This window comes from Lampris incognitus, chromosome 11, assembly GCF_029633865.1.
Source record: "Lampris incognitus isolate fLamInc1 chromosome 11, fLamInc1.hap2, whole genome shotgun sequence".
In the NCBI taxonomy this organism is placed as follows: domain Eukaryota; kingdom Metazoa; phylum Chordata; class Actinopteri; order Lampriformes; family Lampridae; genus Lampris; species Lampris incognitus.
Genome location: NC_079221.1, coordinates 14,391,281 through 14,409,499, shown reverse-complemented (window position 1 = coordinate 14,409,499; position 18,219 = coordinate 14,391,281).

Here is an 18,219-nt window from a genome sequence, read left to right as displayed (position 1 = left end):
AAACTTTGTTAAAAGAAACACTCAACGATGGGAAAAGTGCTCAACAAATAAGGAGCAAAATAATCCAGTGATTCAAGTACTGTCTCATAAAGAATTTACTTGAATCACTGGATTTATATAGTAAATTATTTGAGACAGTACAAGCCTGTTTCATGCCATAAGCAATCATCAGCTGTCAGTAAATCTACCCAAGAAGATTTATTGACAACTCAAAGGCCAACTCAAAGACAATCATACAGGTAACCATCAAATGTGGCATGTACCAAGGTGATGCACTATCCCTGCTGCTGTTCTGCATAAGCCTGAACCCCCTAAATCAGATCATCACAAAGCGTGTTTATGGATACAGGTTCAGAAGTGGAGTTACCATCAGCTACCTCCTATACATGGATGACATCAAGCTCTATGTCAGGAATGAGCGAGACAATGACTTGATGATCCACCTCACCAGGATCTACAGTGATGACATTGGGGTGTTATTCAGACTGGACAAGTGTGGTTTAATGATGGTAAAAAGAGGAAAGGTGGTGAAGACTGAAGGGGTTGAATTACCAGATGGAAGGATAACAGACATACAGGGTATTTACAAGTACCTGGGCATTCCACAGGGAAATAGAAACCACGAGAAGGCAACAAGGAGGTCAGCTACAGCCAACTACCTCCAGAGAGTGAGGCAGGTCCTTGGGAGCCAGCTCAATGGGACAATACGATCCAAGCCATCAAAACATGCCCTACCAGTCACCAGGTGCCCAGCTGGAATAATAAGCTGGCTAAAGGAGGAGGTAAAGGCCACAGATATCAGGACATGGAAGCTCCTCAGCATGCACAGAGGGTTCCACCCGAAGTCCAGCAGCCTGAGACTGTACGATAAGCGAAAAGATGGGGGCCGAGGGTTAGTGAGTGTCAGCGCAACTATCCAGGATGAAACAAGGAACATCCATCAGAAAGAGGGCTCCCTACGGCGAACTGCTGAGTGAGTACCTTAGGCAGCAGAAAACAGAATGGGGAAGAAGAGGAAGTATCATAGAAGACTTAACCCCTCCATGGGATGTATCATAGACAGATAGAAGATGTGGCTGATGTCGAGAAATACTACGATGGGCTAGAAAAGGTTGAACTGAAGGACAGCAGAGAGGCTCTGATCATAGCAGCACAAGAACAGGCACTCAGCATCAGATTGATTGAGGCACGGTTCTACCACACCAGACAAGACCAATGATGCAGACATTCCAGAACTTAGTAGCAGGGCGTATAATGCTAGCTGGAAAAGCATACACTGAAAGGCATAACCAAGTGGCTATGACAGTGTACAGGAACATCTGTACTGAATACAGACTGGAAGTCCCCAATTCAAATGGGAGACACCACCAAAGGTCGCTGAGAATGGCAGAGCTAATATCCTGTGAAACTTCAAGTTCCAGACTGACAAGCAGGTGCTAGCTAACCAACCAGACATTGTGGTTGTCGACAAGGAACAGAAGACAGCAGTAGTGATTGATGTTGCAATCCCGGGCAACAGCAACATCATGAAGAAAGAGCATGAGAAACTAGAGAAATACCAAGGGCTGAAGGAAGAACTGGATCGGATGTGGAAGGTGAAATCCATAGTAGTCCCAGTGGTAATAGGAGTACTATGGGCTGTGACCCCAAACTGGGAGAGTGGCTCCAGCATATTCCAGGAACAACATCTGAGGTCTCTGTTCAGAAGAAGAGTGCAGTCCTAGGAACAGCTAAGAACAGAACCCTGAAACTCCCAGGCCTGTCGCAGAGGACCTGAGCTTGAGGAAGACAGACCACCCGGAAAAAGAGCGAGGATATATATATATATATACATGTATGTATATATATATATATATAGAGAGAGAGAGAGAGCGTTTTTTTTTCTTCCGGAAAGCATCAATGGTGTAGATAAAAGTGCTCAACAAATGAGGAGCGGAATATATATATGTGTGTGTGTGTGTGTGTGTGTGTGTGAATGAATCATGTCTTTTTTCAGTATTACTCAGATCTTGGGCAAAATGCATCATTTTCCTGAAAAAAAAGTATACCTTTAATTTCTCCATGTCCTGCAGGTGTCCATGCAGGTATCTCTTTTCCCTGAACAGTCTTGGTATTTGGTATGAGTCAGCCAGAGGGAAGAGTGGTCTCAGAGATTCATCCCCAACAGAATGGAGAGTCAGGTCAGGGGAACTCTTTCTTCCTTGACCTATTGTTCTTCCTTGGTATGAAAACACAACATAGCCTTTCATCTGCTGCTCTGCACCCAGAGAAACAGGAAGTGTCGGCATCACAGCCTCCATCCATCATCTTTGGCCGACAGACCTGTCAAACTCACCGACACTCAGCTGGCATTGTTATCCACTCCTCGCATCCCCAACTCGTGCTGTTACTCATGCTATTACCAACATCTTCATGATAATCTCCTTCTACAGCGTCAATACGTCTGAAACCTCTGACTGCTGTTCTAATGAGATGTTGTGCAAATCCTCTCTAGTATATCCACCCTGGTCTTTTTTTATCCAGTGCTGTAAATTGGCGACCATGGTGGGATGTACCATCAAAAAATCAAAGGCAGGTTTTGAATACTGACTCTTGATAAAAGTGTGCTTGGTTAGACATGGTCTGGTCCTCTCTTTTCCCTTTCTTCCATCCTCCAGCTCCAAGCCGACTCTAATAGCAATCAATGAAGTCCCAGACACGATGGCTAATTCAGTTTCCCTGGACAAGTTTTCCCATCAGGGTTAAGGCCCTGTCCTCTGCTGATAGGGACCCAAGAACACATCTGGAGGAGCAGGGATTTAGTCTGACCCTCTGCCAACCTCCTCTACTAGACACAGATAACTGGATTGGTGAAGGAGGAGGGAAACCAGAGCAAGGTATGGACCAGCTCACCTGCTTGCGTTCCCAAACCACAGCCCCATCTGTTCCCTCTGTATCATTAAACCTTTCCATTTGTGACACAAAAAAACAAACAAAAAAAACTTGATCAAGAGGGTTCAACTCATACCTCTCCCTTTCTCCAAGAGATTTTCTGAGACTTAAGGTGAAAATGGAGGAAGAAAAAAATGGAAGGAGCCAGAAGGGGGAGGAAAGGAGATCAACATCTTTGTGGAGCAAAGTTGGCTCCAGTTCACTTACCTGACGTTCCCACTCGGCCCCTTCCCCGGGTGGGAACCAGCGAACGGGGAGAGGTGGATAAGGAGGAAAGGCAGCAGGTAGCACCCTCCGCTGGCTGGCTGACAGCTGGTGACCCCCAGGGGCCGAGGTCCGAGGAAAAAGGGATCAAAGAAAGGCTGAAAGGGAAGGAGGAGGAGGATGTGGAAGAAATATAGGAGAGAAACGTAGTTGAGGACCTCTTGCTATAGTCTTTTCTTTCTCTCTTTTTCTTTTTTCAATATTTGTATGTAAATATGCTTGTATGTATATTATGTATATTATAAGCATATTATGAATTCTGGCAGCTGAAGGAAAATTGTAAGTGTAAAAGCATACTGGTCCAATAAAGTCTTACTCTGATTCTTTTTTTCTTTCTATTTCTTTTTTTTCTTTCTTAGCTATAAACAAATGTATACCTGGATGATCCGCTGTGGCGACCCCTAACGGGAGCAGCCGAAAGTAGTAGTAGTAGCTATAAACAAATGTAATAATTCATTCCTGTTCAAGTTTATCTGAAACTGCTCCATATTTACATCTATATATTCAGCTTCATCTTGCGCTGAACTATATACACTATGCAAGAGTTGCACATAATTTCCAGCTGTACATAACTATTTATTTATCATTTATTTATGTTCGCCTTCATCCTGCACTGCTCCATATTGGTGATGTTGTTGCTGTATGCATGAATGTAAATATGTGGTCTTTCTTTCTTTCTGTCTTTCTTTCATTACCTCTCGTGTGTCCCCTGCCCCCTCCCTCTCTCTCTCTCTCTCTCTCTCTCTCTCTCTCCTTGGCCTTTTAGCTCTCATTGGCAATAACCTGCTGTCTGGAGCAGTCAGTGTAAATAATAAAAGGCTGGAGTGAGGCCTAAGTGCACAACAATCTCCTACATGCACTGGGACAACATGGTAAACAATGCAAACATCAGAGAGCCGGCAGCCCTCAGGCTCTGTGTTCTGCCTCTCATACACAGCCTCTGTGAAGTGTGTTTTGCTTGTGTGCATTCATGCGTGCATGCATTTGTGTGTGTGTGTGTGTGTGTGTGTGTGTGTGTGTGTGTGTGTGTGTGTGTGTGTGAATGGATGTCGCTATTTTTGTGCAAATGTGTGATTGTGTGCATAGATGTGTATACATATGCATGTATGTGCATATTTGATGTGTGTCTCAGTTTTTTTGCTGTGTGTGAGTTTTTGCTGTATGAACTTGTGTGTTTATTTTTGGTGTGTGTGTGTGTGTGTCTCCAAATGTCATGTTCAGCAGTGTGAAAGCAGATATCCTTGCGTCTCCAGCACCATTCTGGATCCCTGGTGAGAAGACGCCTGATGGCAGATGCTGCAGTCTGTTGGCAACTGATTACCCAAACACACCAAACCATTACCTCTACCCAACACAAGGCACACGAGGAGGCACACATATGTACACATCCAAAGGCCTATAGAAAACAGGTACAGATGCACACACACACACACGCCACATATCTATTATGACCCCACCTCAACACCATGACACCAATGTGAGATTATCAAAACTCTACACCAAACCAAGCACAGCTAATGGGTGAAATATCTCTCCTGCTTCAGCATGCACTGAAACAAGCATGGGCAAACGCATCTTCTCAAGCTTTTTGACATGAAACGAGGTGGCAATAAAACAAACCAAATCCATATCACTGTAAAAAAAAAAGGGTGGGAAGGAGAAAAAAATAGAATAGCAGATATCCATCCCTAATGCATCGTGCACAGTGGAGTGATGTTGTTACGGTCGGGTCCGGGATGCCGCTTGCTCTGGCAGTTGTCATCTGTCGGCTGTACAGTCGGTAGAAAAGCGGCCATAGCAGCCCGGCCCAGACTGGCATACAATGAGCTGGACGCCAGCCAACATGTCTCCTCTCCAAACATCACACATTTCAGATGGCCCTTTCAACTCACCGAGGATGGAGGGGGCGCCCAATAATGCACAAAAAAAGGGGAGATAATTCAACTTCCTATGAGACGAGGGTAGGAAAACTAAACAAAAAATGGGAAATATTCTAAAAACGAACAAAAGGCTAACCCCCACCAAAAAAAAAACAACTAACAAAACATGAACAAAACATCTTTGTTATTATCTTATTATTATCTTTGTTATTATGATAAATCCAAAAAACAAAAAAAAAACTGATGACTTAAGTCATGAATCTTTCAGTGGTAATTAATATTCTTTGTTGCCTCTCAAAAGCGTAAACTGAAGCAAGAATTCATAAAATGTGTAATTTAGCATTGACCTTTGACAGAGTTCAGCAGGTCCCCATCTGTGTGTGAGAAGCAGAGAAAAGAGAGAAGAATGATGACCCCTCTAACAGCTTGCCCGAGACTACCTGCTGATCCAAAAACACTGGCCAGACATGAAGCCCTGCATAGTCAAAGGATCAAACAGGGCCAGAGAATACTGCTTATTGCAGAGAAAAAGAGGGGAGGGGGGGCAGCGGGGGGTGTGGGGGGCGGCACTGGCGCATTTTATTCTGCTTTTACCATTGGGGAAAGGAGGAGAAAAGAGGGAAAAGCAAGGTTTGGGTCCGGAGAAGAGGACGAGAAGAGAAAAGTAAAAAAGCGGAGGGAAAGATAACGGCGCTAATGCTTCCATTAGCAGTAACCTACACCTCGGCCGCTGTGGAAGGAAGCGAGCTACAATAACAGTCCCGTTTGAAGCCTAATCCCCCTTTTACATTCTTAATTAGGAAACAACAAGCCATAAGCCCCTTTGTTGTGCCAACCCACACATACTAAACAGCTTCGTGTGTGTGTGTGTGTGTGTGTGTGTGTGTGTGTGTGTGTGTGTGTGTGTGTGTGTGTGTGACAGCAGATCTGAGGGTAAAAAAAGTCTCTTTGGTCTGTGTTAGAGCCGGCGAAACAGAAATGAAATGAGAGACAAAAAAAAAAGCACAGCCATGCTCAAAAATACTGTTGCATCTGTTCAGAGGTTCACCTGTTTGTGTGTTGTGTTATTATTGTGTTATTTATCAGTTGTAAAGTTGGTTGCTCGGTAAGGAGAGTATGTTGGGAGGACAGATGCATGTGGTGTGTCAGAGAAAACGTGCGATTGATGAAAGATTAACTACAGTCGAAATAATTAAATGTTGGATCTATTTGTGTCCCCACTGCTGCACACAACTTTGTTGAGTAAATTGTAATCCCTTAAAGCGCTTCCCATTCAGTAAAGTTGCTCACATGCAGTTGCATGGGACACTTGACATACCTGTTTAAGTAAATCCAACATTTTATTTTTTGAGTGTACTTTGTTGAATGATGAACATCTGAATTGGCTGTGTCGTATCCGTTGTGTCGTACCTGGTGTGCTGTAAATGTGTATTTGCACCATTAGGGTCATGCATACCTGCATGTGCTGCAGTGTTCTAACTCATTACTTGAAGCAAGGGGCAAGCGAGGTGCTGCAAACACGAGTAAATCTTGTTTCTGGTGATCTTAACAAAACAAGACTAGCACATGTGAACTCGCTCATAGATAACTTGTTGTTTTGCCTGCAGAGGTTGTTTTGTGTAACAACCGAGACCAAAAAGCGTCAATGAACATAACAAATGTGTGTGAAACTGCACACCGCCGCCTCGGTCTCCATTTTGAGCGAAACATTGATTATTTATCATTTGTAATGTGAACGTATCAGTGCAAAAGCCACTCGTCACACACATGTCCTCTCCTCATCTCCTGTCATTAGGGTCCTTGTGAGACACACACACACGCGCACACATACGCAAACACACACACACACACACACACACACACACGCGGAGGGGAAACTGCTGCTGAGGTGGTGTTTGGTGTGAAATGCACAGCTTAGATCCTGATGGATGACTTTCACTTACTTCATTTGTTTATTGCTGGATGCAGAACAAGTAGGGTAAATGGGCGCTGACACAACACACAGGAAGTAGAACTGAGTGGCTTCCTGTGGCCTCTGATACCTTGCAGCCTGATTCTAGAACTCTCTCTCCCACAGGTCCTAGACGCTAGAATGACCGGGATTTCACTCCTACCTAAAATTACCATGGGTGGTCAAAATGACCGCCGATATGTAAACCCTATATTCTGTCAAGATAAATACCCAGTTGAGATATTAATGCAGTGCATATGTCAGTATGTCTGTTAGGAAACGACTGACACCAAAATTAACATTTTAACAACTCTTAATACTATTTTTCAAACAATTTAAAATGGCCGCTGTCCAACGCCTGTAAATACTGCCAACGCCTTGGTGGTAGTCATGGTGCGTCTGAAATGGCATCTGTAACCAGACATGTTGGAAATAATCAGAAATCAAGTTTAGACTGTTACTCTGCACTGGAGGATGCTAGTGTGTTTCTAGGACAGAGCAATGAACTTTGCAAAAGAAATGATGCAACCAACACGTCACAAATAGTGACACGACGCGCACAATGACGCGCAAATTATGTGCTGTCATTTTGACCGCTCATGGTCGTTTTAGGGACATCTTATCATAACTTTTCTTTGTGCAATTGATCTAAAACTCAAGTTAATGCAAAAATATACAATTTTAGGGGCATTCAGGGAGTGGCAGGTCTGTATCTCTTTTTCACAAAGTTATTAAACGTTGAAAATCCAAAACGGTCAAAATGACCACCTTGTTCGTTCTAGAGGTGCTGGCTACCCAGACTTACTGGGCGGCGTGAGCGAGGACAGTGTCGAATCTGCCGAGATGGTGGATTTGAATGGAAACCACGATGAGCATGCTGGATACGACTGGGACACTGGCTCTGAAATGTGCACACTGAGGCACAACACGGACTAACAGCAGCTGAAAAAAAACAGGAATTATCCTCTGACACTTAAGTTGGATTCTAGTAAATGCTGTAGACATTGGCCCACGTCCAACTTTTTGATTGTCAGGCCTCGGCAACACGGGAGACGTGAGCAGAAAGACTTATCGCTGCGTCTGTCAGGCCCGCAGAGGCCGAGATGCCGTGCGACACACTCCGCTAGCTAACCGCAGACAGGCGCAAGCTAGCATGCGGGGAGCAGCTTATTGAAAAACAGATAAGTCAAATCTGAAATCGGCGGAGCTGTGTTTGGATCCCACTGTTATCCATGATGGACCTGACCTCCTTCTTAATACGCCCACAGATATTATTATGTGCCGTACATTGTTAAAACCCGGAGTCCTTCCCTTTCGCTTCTTGCTTCAATAAGAAACTTACACTGCGTAGATCATGCTACTGAACAAACTTAGAAGACTTTCAACACACACACACACACACACACACACACACACATACACACACAGGGTGAGTTGTGTGTGTGTGAGGATTCAGAAGTGAAGTGAGAGTACCGAGGATCGAGGTAGTTATGGTACCAGGGGTCCAGGAAAAGCTGCCATGCTATAATTACCATAATAATCCTAAATGTCAGAACATTATCATTCTATTTGTGGAGAATAATGCTAAGTATGTACAACCTGCTGCATGGCGAAGCTGAGCAGAATATGTCTTGCAAAGGGTTTCTCATCAAATAATAATTAAGAGGAAAAAAAAAGATGTAAATTATGCAGACTTGGAATAAAAGCGTCCATCATATTAGTAAGGCCATTAGCAGATGTAAGAAAAGGGCAGTGTCGCAAATTAATTTTTTAAATGTCCATTTAGGGCCGTGTTTGTCCACGTTTTAATTCCCAGCTAATTTCCAGCTAACCAGGAAAATTATATTCAATTAGTTAATTAAGTGTGATCCAGCTGTGTGCCATCTCGCCACTCCAGGGGCTTTCTCCCCATGGGCTGCTGGTTTAAGCCTCTCCGCTCTAATTATCACACTGACATCATGGCTACCTGGCTCCCTCCATTACCTTCAGCGTCGCACCGCCACTGCGGTCCAACACTCAGGACCCGGGACGAGCCACTGATGTTCCCGTCACGTGAACACACGGTCATCATCTGTGCTGCACAGCTCACCTTACACAATACAGAGCCCAGAAAAAAAATGGCTGCTGCTCTCTAAAATCAAATTTGCATCCCAGCCCCTTTTTCAATTGCTTATTAAGCAGGCAGAGCGTTCAGGAGATAAACACTGTTATGTTGAAATACAACCTCTACACACAATGCAACATCCTAAGTGGCAGCCAAAAGCACACAACCTGCACACACGGACCAAAGAGACGCACACAAAACCAGAATAGCAATATTTACAGTGGGCTAATGCAAGCCATCTTAGAGAATAGAGGGATTTTTTTTTTTTTTGTCATCATGTTTTAAGGCAGGGTCCTCCTGGGTGAGGAAGACCAAGGCCCTATGATTAGACCCCCGTATGTATCAACACTACGTGTAAACAGACCAGAATAAAGCGCGTGCAGAAAGACAATGATCATGTTTGCTATTATACAGATTCAAAGAGATGCTATAGATAACCACAAGGAAACATCCGGCATGTTGCAATAATATGTCCTGCAAAGGAACACACACACACACACACACACACTAATCCACCTGCCCTCCTGACTCCATAATAACGCCGTTTATTTCACTAATTCAATGTCTGTCCATGTGATGCCGAGGACAGTTCATTGTTGGGTGGTTTTTCTTTCATGGTGTATGTGTTGGACTCTGTCAACAGGAACTAGAGGGCCGAGACTCATGGACCATGCGCACATCCGGTCTGTCTGAACCCGTCTGTCTGACATCCAGCAACCCAAAGTGATTCAAATTAAAGGCGGATTTGAGGAGGAGCAGCGTCGGCTGGCCATCCACGGCAGACCAGAAGTGATCACGGTGGCAGTGGGTAATTACAGCTGTCAACGCGTCTCCCATCCTGCTGGCACGACTCTGATTGCACCCGGCAACAATGATAGACAAGCTTAGCATGCGCTCCGCTAACAGCCAATCACATCAGAGCGTCTCGGCCCCATTTAGCTGACATGCAGCATTCACGTGGGCGCACGACACAGGCCCGCCATGGCATTTCAGTCCATTTTTAATTGTTTTCTCCCCCTCTTCTCTTTCATTCTACCTCCACCTCCTTTTGCCCCCCACCCACCTTCTCTCTCTCTCTCTCTCTCTCCCTCTCTCTCTCTCTCTCTCTCTCTCTCTCCCACGGACGGCTCAGAAGTGCAAGTGTTATTACATGAAACTCCCGCTGTAGCATTAATTGAAGGGAGATACGGTGGGACAAAAGCGGCGGGGGGTGGAGCATGTCCATTATCACTCCTGCTTTCAACAGGTCTCACATTCGGAAACTGCAAATTGCAAAAACTTGCAAGGGCAAAATGTTTGACATTATTTGATCTACAACCATATGGTGTAAGCACTCCTCATGAGGTGGGTGGTGGTGGGGGGGGGGTGGATGGGAGGCTGCAAGAATAGATAAATAAGTAAACAGGCGCAGAAAGAACCAGAGGCCGTGTAAAAAGGGAAAGGCGACAAGAGAGAACAAACAAATCAAGGAAATAATGATCTAAAGGCTTTAATTAATGGAGGGTTTGCTTTTCAAGAGGGCGATGACAAGCGCGCTCTCTCTCTCCCCTTTCCTCCCCATCTCCGAACTTCTCCTCCCTCGCTCCTCTCCTCCGCCGTGCCCTTGCCTCCTTTCCTATGGCTGACAGTGACGACGGCCATACCGCGGATGCTAAACAGGCCTTTTTTGTGAAATCGGCACTTACAAGTTCACATTGAGGAGAACATCCCCTCCCTGCTAGCATGGTGACACGGGCTTTAGGTTGGCCGTGTTAATGAAGTGGGTGTATGGGACAGCTCTGACTCCAGCCTCCATAGTCCTCTCTTAATTACCCTGCTCGGTCCCCGCATGCTTGTCCTTAATCTGACCTAATGTGGCTAATAACTGGACTTGAAAATCATCAAAACGGCAATTAGCAACAACATCACGGAAATGCCGGATGCTCAAATTAATGCAGCACGGGAAGTAAAAAGGTTTATTCCCTCACATGTCGGCAGGTGCGTGCAAAGAAAGAAAGAAAAAGGAAAAGAAAGAGTGGAATGTTGGACGAAAAGATTTCCAATTGTAGGTTGTGAATCATCATTTGCAGTAAAACGGGATTTTGACCACAAAGAAAGAAAGAAAGAAAAAAGGGCTCACATCAAACGGCCGTGTTGGAGCAGATTTATATCTTCCCACATTCTCTGAATAACACGGCCGCCTGTTGGATACCCTGACAGACCGTTCTGAACAACAGAACCTTTCTTTTCTTTTTTTTCCCTCTCATTCTAACACAAATACGTCTTCAAGGAGGTCTCGTTTAAGCCTGTAAAATCCCTGAAAGCGGCTGAAACGAGGATCTGCCTCTTCTGGTTACAGTCGCGGCGTGGCACCGAGGAAAACAGATGAGTGTTTCTCCTGAGGGAGGAGACGGACGGGATGGAGGGACGAGGGGATGCTCGCTTTCGCAGCTGATCATAAAAAGGCGACATGCACGGCAGGCCAGCCTCAGTGAAAAACCTGAAATAAAACGAAATGAGAATAAATATTTTTTTGCCACCATGATGACTGTATATTTCACAGCGTTGCGGCGAGGTGTTGCAGCAGAGACACAAACCGAACCTGCCTAAATAACAATAAATTACACACTCAATAAAAAAAAAAACTAAAAAAAAACAAAATGACTTGGAAATAAACTAGAAATCAAAGACTGAATGAAACTTTTGTGTGAGAAACATTTAATTGCAAACACATTAAGAACCCTTTGTCTAAAAATAAATAAATAAATACTTTAAAAAATGAATGCTGAGTTATCGCACAAACAAATTAATTAAATAACTGTTATTCTCCCGCAGCTGATATGAAAACACAGAGATTTTAAAAATACATTGAAGAGGAAAAATGGGAGAAATTGATTTTTCATTTTTCCCTGACATTTCATTTTTTCGAGTTTGCAACACAACTGCCATGTTTAAATCTATGAGCAGTTTTACTAGGGTTTTTTTCTTTACATCTACTGTTTCCACAGCTTTCATCAAACTAAACGGAGACCAGAGGGGCTCCGGACATGACCGCAGAGTCAGTGTGGGGCCAAATCCTCACAGAGGACTTGATTGAATTTTGGGGGCCTGTGGGCCTCGTCTCCGTGGCCCCCAGCGCCACCTGGCTCCACCAATGAGCAGCCGGCCGGTGGATTAGTGGATTCCTGTGAGGAAGTTTAAACAAGAGGAAACATTAAGTTTGAAGTAAAACACAGGAAACAGGTTTAACTGCGGCTCCTCCCACTCAGGGCCGTTGGCAGGGCTATTTTTGGCCCAATTATCCTTGGTTAAGGGGATTAATTACTCTAACCTCTCTTTCTTTCTCTTCCCCTCCAAGCAAAAGGGCCCATAAACGCCGCTCGGCGGTACAGCGCCTGAGAAGAGCCGCCTTAATTAGCATAACAAGTTCGACAAAATCATTCCAGGCTCAAAAGTGCTTACGGTCGAGAACGACGCGGCAGACGGACAGGATGCAGGCGGATGTTTAGGAGGGCTGTTTAACTGAATGAAACGTACGGGGAGGAGGGGGGGACGCACGCAAAAGGGGGGAGGGCTGGGTCCCCGAGTCAAGGGTCTGACGTCCATAGTAGTACCGGTCACACACACACACACAGTTCTTACACTGTCAGGACCACAGGTGAATTTGTACCAACCAGCAGATGACGAACAGGAATATTTGTTTATTTATTTATTTATTAACCATTCACAGAACACAAAAACCAGTGTGTGTTCAAGGAAAGTTGAATCAGTTCATCTGATTTGATTTTCTTACCTGGATTATGGAGCATGCATAAAGACATTGGTGTGTGAATACAGAGGGGCACAATTAAAAAAAAAATACATAGAACAACTCCGAATCTAAAGTAAGAATAAGATGTGTAAAATTAGCTGCCACTATATGTTAAAAAAAACACCACTTGTTTTGTTTTTATGTTTGTTCTTTTTACATTTTTCCCAGCAGGCTGATTGGATCGGCAGAACACCAAAGCCACCACGGGCGGAGGGACTGTTTTCTTCACTGCACATTCGGTCTTCTCGTGCCAAAAGCAACACCACAGAGGCGGAGGGCAAAAGCAGCCATTCTGCAGCCAACCTTTATAGCGTGAGTCCCACCCAGTCGTCTGCTTTCACTAACCTGTCCTGACAAGTACCCAGATTAACGTAATCTTATATCAGTGCAGAGGAGCAGAAGAGAGCAGATGGACCCCCCCCCCCCACCACCACCACCACCCACACACCCACCGACACCAACACACACACACACACACACACACACAGGAATATAAATGGATATACTCAAACACACGTGCACATGCACACACAGATACACATGCACCTGCACACTAACACACACAAATAGAAACAAATATGCTCAAACACAGGAATACCAACTTTTTCATACATATGCACAGATACACACACACAAAAACACATACTCACGTGCACACACAACAAACTGTCCCCATAAACACACACACACACACACATGCATGCATGCACATCCAACACACACCGCCAACCTAGCTAAGGAGTTGTTATCATGCACAAACCTGGGCCCCAGCCACAGCAAATTGCCACAGCTCTGGGCGATGTTGTTTCCCTCTGTACCTTCCTACACCGTGTCTCGCTGCAGCCCTACTGACGTCAGACCGTGCAAAGCCCGGCCGTGAACTAGAGGAGGTTTAAACAGAGGCTGCTCATTTAAAAATAAACAAACAGGTAAAAGTAGATGAGAAAAAACATGAATTAATAGATATCGATCGAATAATATTGACTGCAACAAGAGACTGCTTGATTGGAGGATAGATATTAGAATTTTTTTTTTAACACTTGTCATCTGCTGTGTGTGGAAGGGAGCTTGTCTTTTTACAGTTTCTGTGGTAAAATCTCAACAACTTTGCTAAACTGAACAGATGGGTTTGCTAATTAGCGGCGCTCAGGCTGTAAGTTTGTTTATAAAGAGAGAAAGGGTTCCAGACATCTTGACACATTTTATTAACATATCATACCTTAAAGCTATGCCTCCTGATACTCACCAGCCTCTGTAGCTAGACACACGCACTGCGTGCACGCACACATGCATGCTAACACACGCACACACGAAAGGAACACATATACACACACACACACACACACACACACACACACACACACACACACACACACACACACATATATATGCATCCACAGTCCTTATACACATGCATATGTGCACCACTGCGCGCACACACAGCCTGAACACCAGGGAAACAATAAAAGTCATTCTTGCGAAACGGAACACCCTGTATATAGGATCATGAATATGCATGTGTGTGTCTGTGTGTGAGCACACATGCATGTGAGTGTTTGTGTAAGGTGGTGTGTGCATGTGAATTTGTGCATGGCGTGTGTGTTTATTTGGGTTGGATGGTGTTATGGGAAACTGTGTTTTGTACAAACGTGTGTGAGTGTGTGTCTGTGTGTGTGTGTGGGTGCTGGTGTTTGTGTGTTTGTTTGCAAGCCAGCGTTTCTATGTGTCTTGCATCCATGTCCTTGTGAGAATGGTGGCATGCTTCTCTCCATGAGATCTCTGTGTAAATTCGCCCCCCGCGGGCTTGGCAGCTTTCACTATTGTGTGGCAGGACACCGGCAGTAGAAAGTGTCCTACGCAGACGGGGCCGGTGTGCTCCCAGAGGGACCCACGGGTATTCAGAGGTGGACGGGGTCAGCTGCTGCTCTATCAGTGCCAATAAGGGCCTCCTGTCAGGCCTCACTTAACACACGGACAGGACTGCAGCACCGGCATGCTGCCTAGACCATGTGAGATGTGCAGAAAGGAAAGGGGAAAGATAGAAGGGAGGGAGAAGGGAGGATGTGCATGAGAGCGATGGAGAAAGACAGTGTGTGAGAGAGGGATATTGATATACAGATAGAAAAATGTATTTACATACGCTGCATGTACATTCATATGATGTCATTTTCTTCCTTTTCCGTATATTCATACAATGTCTGCACACACACACACACACACACACACACACACACACACACCATAGCATGGCGTTTAGGCAGGTCCATATTACCATGGTGATCCTGGTTAAGAGGCTTACTTTTGGCCCATGCTGATGGTTGCTGGGGGACACTCCCATTGCCATGGTGATGGTTACTGGGAGGACACTCCCATTGCCATGGTGATGATGGCAGAAGCCAGCCATGCCAACCAATGAGCTGATGAATAGATGCCATGCAGGAGGCAAAAGGGAAAACGTGCCCGGAATGGCTGTGTCATGTCTCCCTGCAAAGGAGACCCTCGCTGTCTCCTCACTCATCATATCTCACCGAAAACCAGCGGCTTTTCTGCATAGGCTGCATTGTCTGACAAAGATGAACGCATCGATATTACGATAACAATAAGTGAAATCATTAAATTCATCAATTCGAGGCAAAGACAGTGATAATGTCATCAATTCAAAATATATGAGCGCCACCAAATGATCAGTGAAATGAACTGATCCTTCACTTCCTATAGACATAAGATTATATAAATTATAAAAAGCGCCATAGCCAAGGCATGCAGAAATGTACCTCATAGTGGAAAATGAATTGGTTATTGTAGCCTAGTTTGTGTATGTATGTATGTGTGTGTGTGTGTGTGTGTGTGTGTGCGGGTGGGTGTGTGCATCTGTGCAGCACATGACACTATGTCTGTATTTGTGCGCCACGGCCAAAGCCTACATTCTACCAGTAAGAATAATACCACAGTAAAGGAAACGGCTATCTGACATGTTACCTCCTGATACTGGATCAGGCCTTTCCCTCCTCCGCAGTTCAGAGGAACTGCGGGACTGGACTGGGAAACATGGGACCGGGGCAGCCTGGAAGCATGGCCCAGATCCAAATCTGGACCAGCACAAATGACTCAGAGTGTGTGTGTGTGTGTGTGTGTGTGTGTGTGTGTGTGTGTGTGTGTGTGTGTGTGTGTGTGTGTGTGTGTGTGTGTGTGTGTGTGTGTGTGAAACAGAGAGACAAAGGGGGGGAGGGGTGAACCAACCTAAAATCTATTTGGGCCATTTATATCAAAACCTTCCCACAAACGTACAGTATACACATACATGCACACCCTCTTCAATTCACCTCTCTCCTCTTACCCACTGAGTCCCTTCTTCTCCAAAGCAGGGGGCTCTGATCACCCAAAAATGCTGATCCCCCACAAAGCACCAGGGCAGCTCTGAAAGGTCAAGCACAACAGCCCATAGAAGCATCCCATCCAGCTTTGGCACTAATACTTTAAACCCTGTTAAACACACACACACACACACACACACACACACACACACACACACACACACCATATATATATATATATATATATATATTAATGTCACATATGTACACATCTTCCTACCTTGCTTGGACATTGTGTTAGAAGAGGCTGTAGATTTCCTAGCCAATCAGAGAGAGCCCTGACTGTTATCACTGACCCACAGGCAATGGGACTTTAGAAAGCCTGTGTGGACTGGACAGACCGCAAGTGTGTGTGTGTGTGTGTGTGTGTGTGTGTGTGTGTGTGTGTGTGTGTGTGTGTGTACACACTCATACCTACCGGCTTAGAGGAGGGCGTTGCACCTTTGACTGTCTGTATTTAGCTTAAGTTGACAGTTCAGTGATGATAAAACGATATTGCTTTCTTCCTGAGAAAATGAAACACAATACCGCACAGAAAGGAGCTGTTCAGAATGCATTCAGGAGTGTTTCATGTCTCCAAATCTTTCTCTGCATGTGTGCCGCTTCCAAGGTTCAAACACACACACACACACACACACACACAGAGTAGAGCTTCAGACTCCGGCTGGTTCTCTGGCCAGGACAGTTCCTCCATCACAACGGCTATTTTTCCTGTCAGTGATGTGCTTTTTGTTATTGGTTTGAGACTGTGATGGCTATTAACAGTGACTTCATGGTTAATAAGATGTGGGTAAACTATAATCTGCAGAATGTGATCCTCATTAGGCAGCCAACTATCACTATGGGCAATGTTTTCTGAAAAGCATTAAGTGATGTAATTTCCCTTTGACATACACAGCTGTCTATTACTTACGCCGGTTTGATTTCATTTATTTTGATGTATCGTATAAATTTATGTAATGAAGATTCATGTCAGCCCTAAAAAGGTGGCTAAACTATAGTCAGCAAATGGCGGCAAGCAGGGAGACACCATGGACAGACTGCCAGTCCATCACAGGGCCCACACACACACATTCACACCTAGGGACAATTTAGTACAGCTCATTCACCTGACCTACATGTCTTTGGACTGTGGGAGGAAAACGGAGCACCCGGAAGAAACCCATGCAGGCATGGGGAGAACATGTAAACTCCACACAGAGGACAACCCGGGACGACCCCAAAGGTCAGACTATGCCAGGGCTCGAACCCAGGACCCTCTCGCTGTGAGACAACCATGCTAACCACTGCGCCACCGTGCCGGCCCATAGCATTTTTTTTTCCGGAAACCATCAATGGTGATGATGAAAGTGCTCAAAAAAAAAAGAAAAAAATATATATATTAAGATGTGTGAAAAAAACTTGAATGCGTTTCAGTACAAGCTTGTTTCGTGTGTCACGCACTCATCAGCTGCCAATGGGGCAGGGCAATGTAATGTTTATTGACCATGTGTGTTCAAGTTCAAGTACTTTAATTGTCACATGCACAGAAATACAGAGTAAAACATGCAGTGAAATGAAAGGGGGTACTCAGTCTGTCACTGTGTGAAAAAAGACATAGGCCTAGTATATAGAGATAAAAGACAAAAGATCAGTGCATTCTTAAGTCAAAATAAAACAAACAATAAATAAAAACCTAGCTTTCTCAAGTATGTGAAAGGTCATATGTGTTGAGAGTTCTTATGGCCTGTGGATAGAAACTTCTCTTTAGTCTTTCTGTTTTGGCCCTAAGACTACAGAGGCGTCTACCAGACCCCGATAGCCTGAACAGTCCGTTGTTAGGGTGAGTGTCGCTCATGATCTTCTTGGCTCTCGTCCTCACCCTTCTGGTGTAAGTGTCCTGCAGGATGGGGAGGGATGTTCGGCTGAACGCACCACTCTCTGCA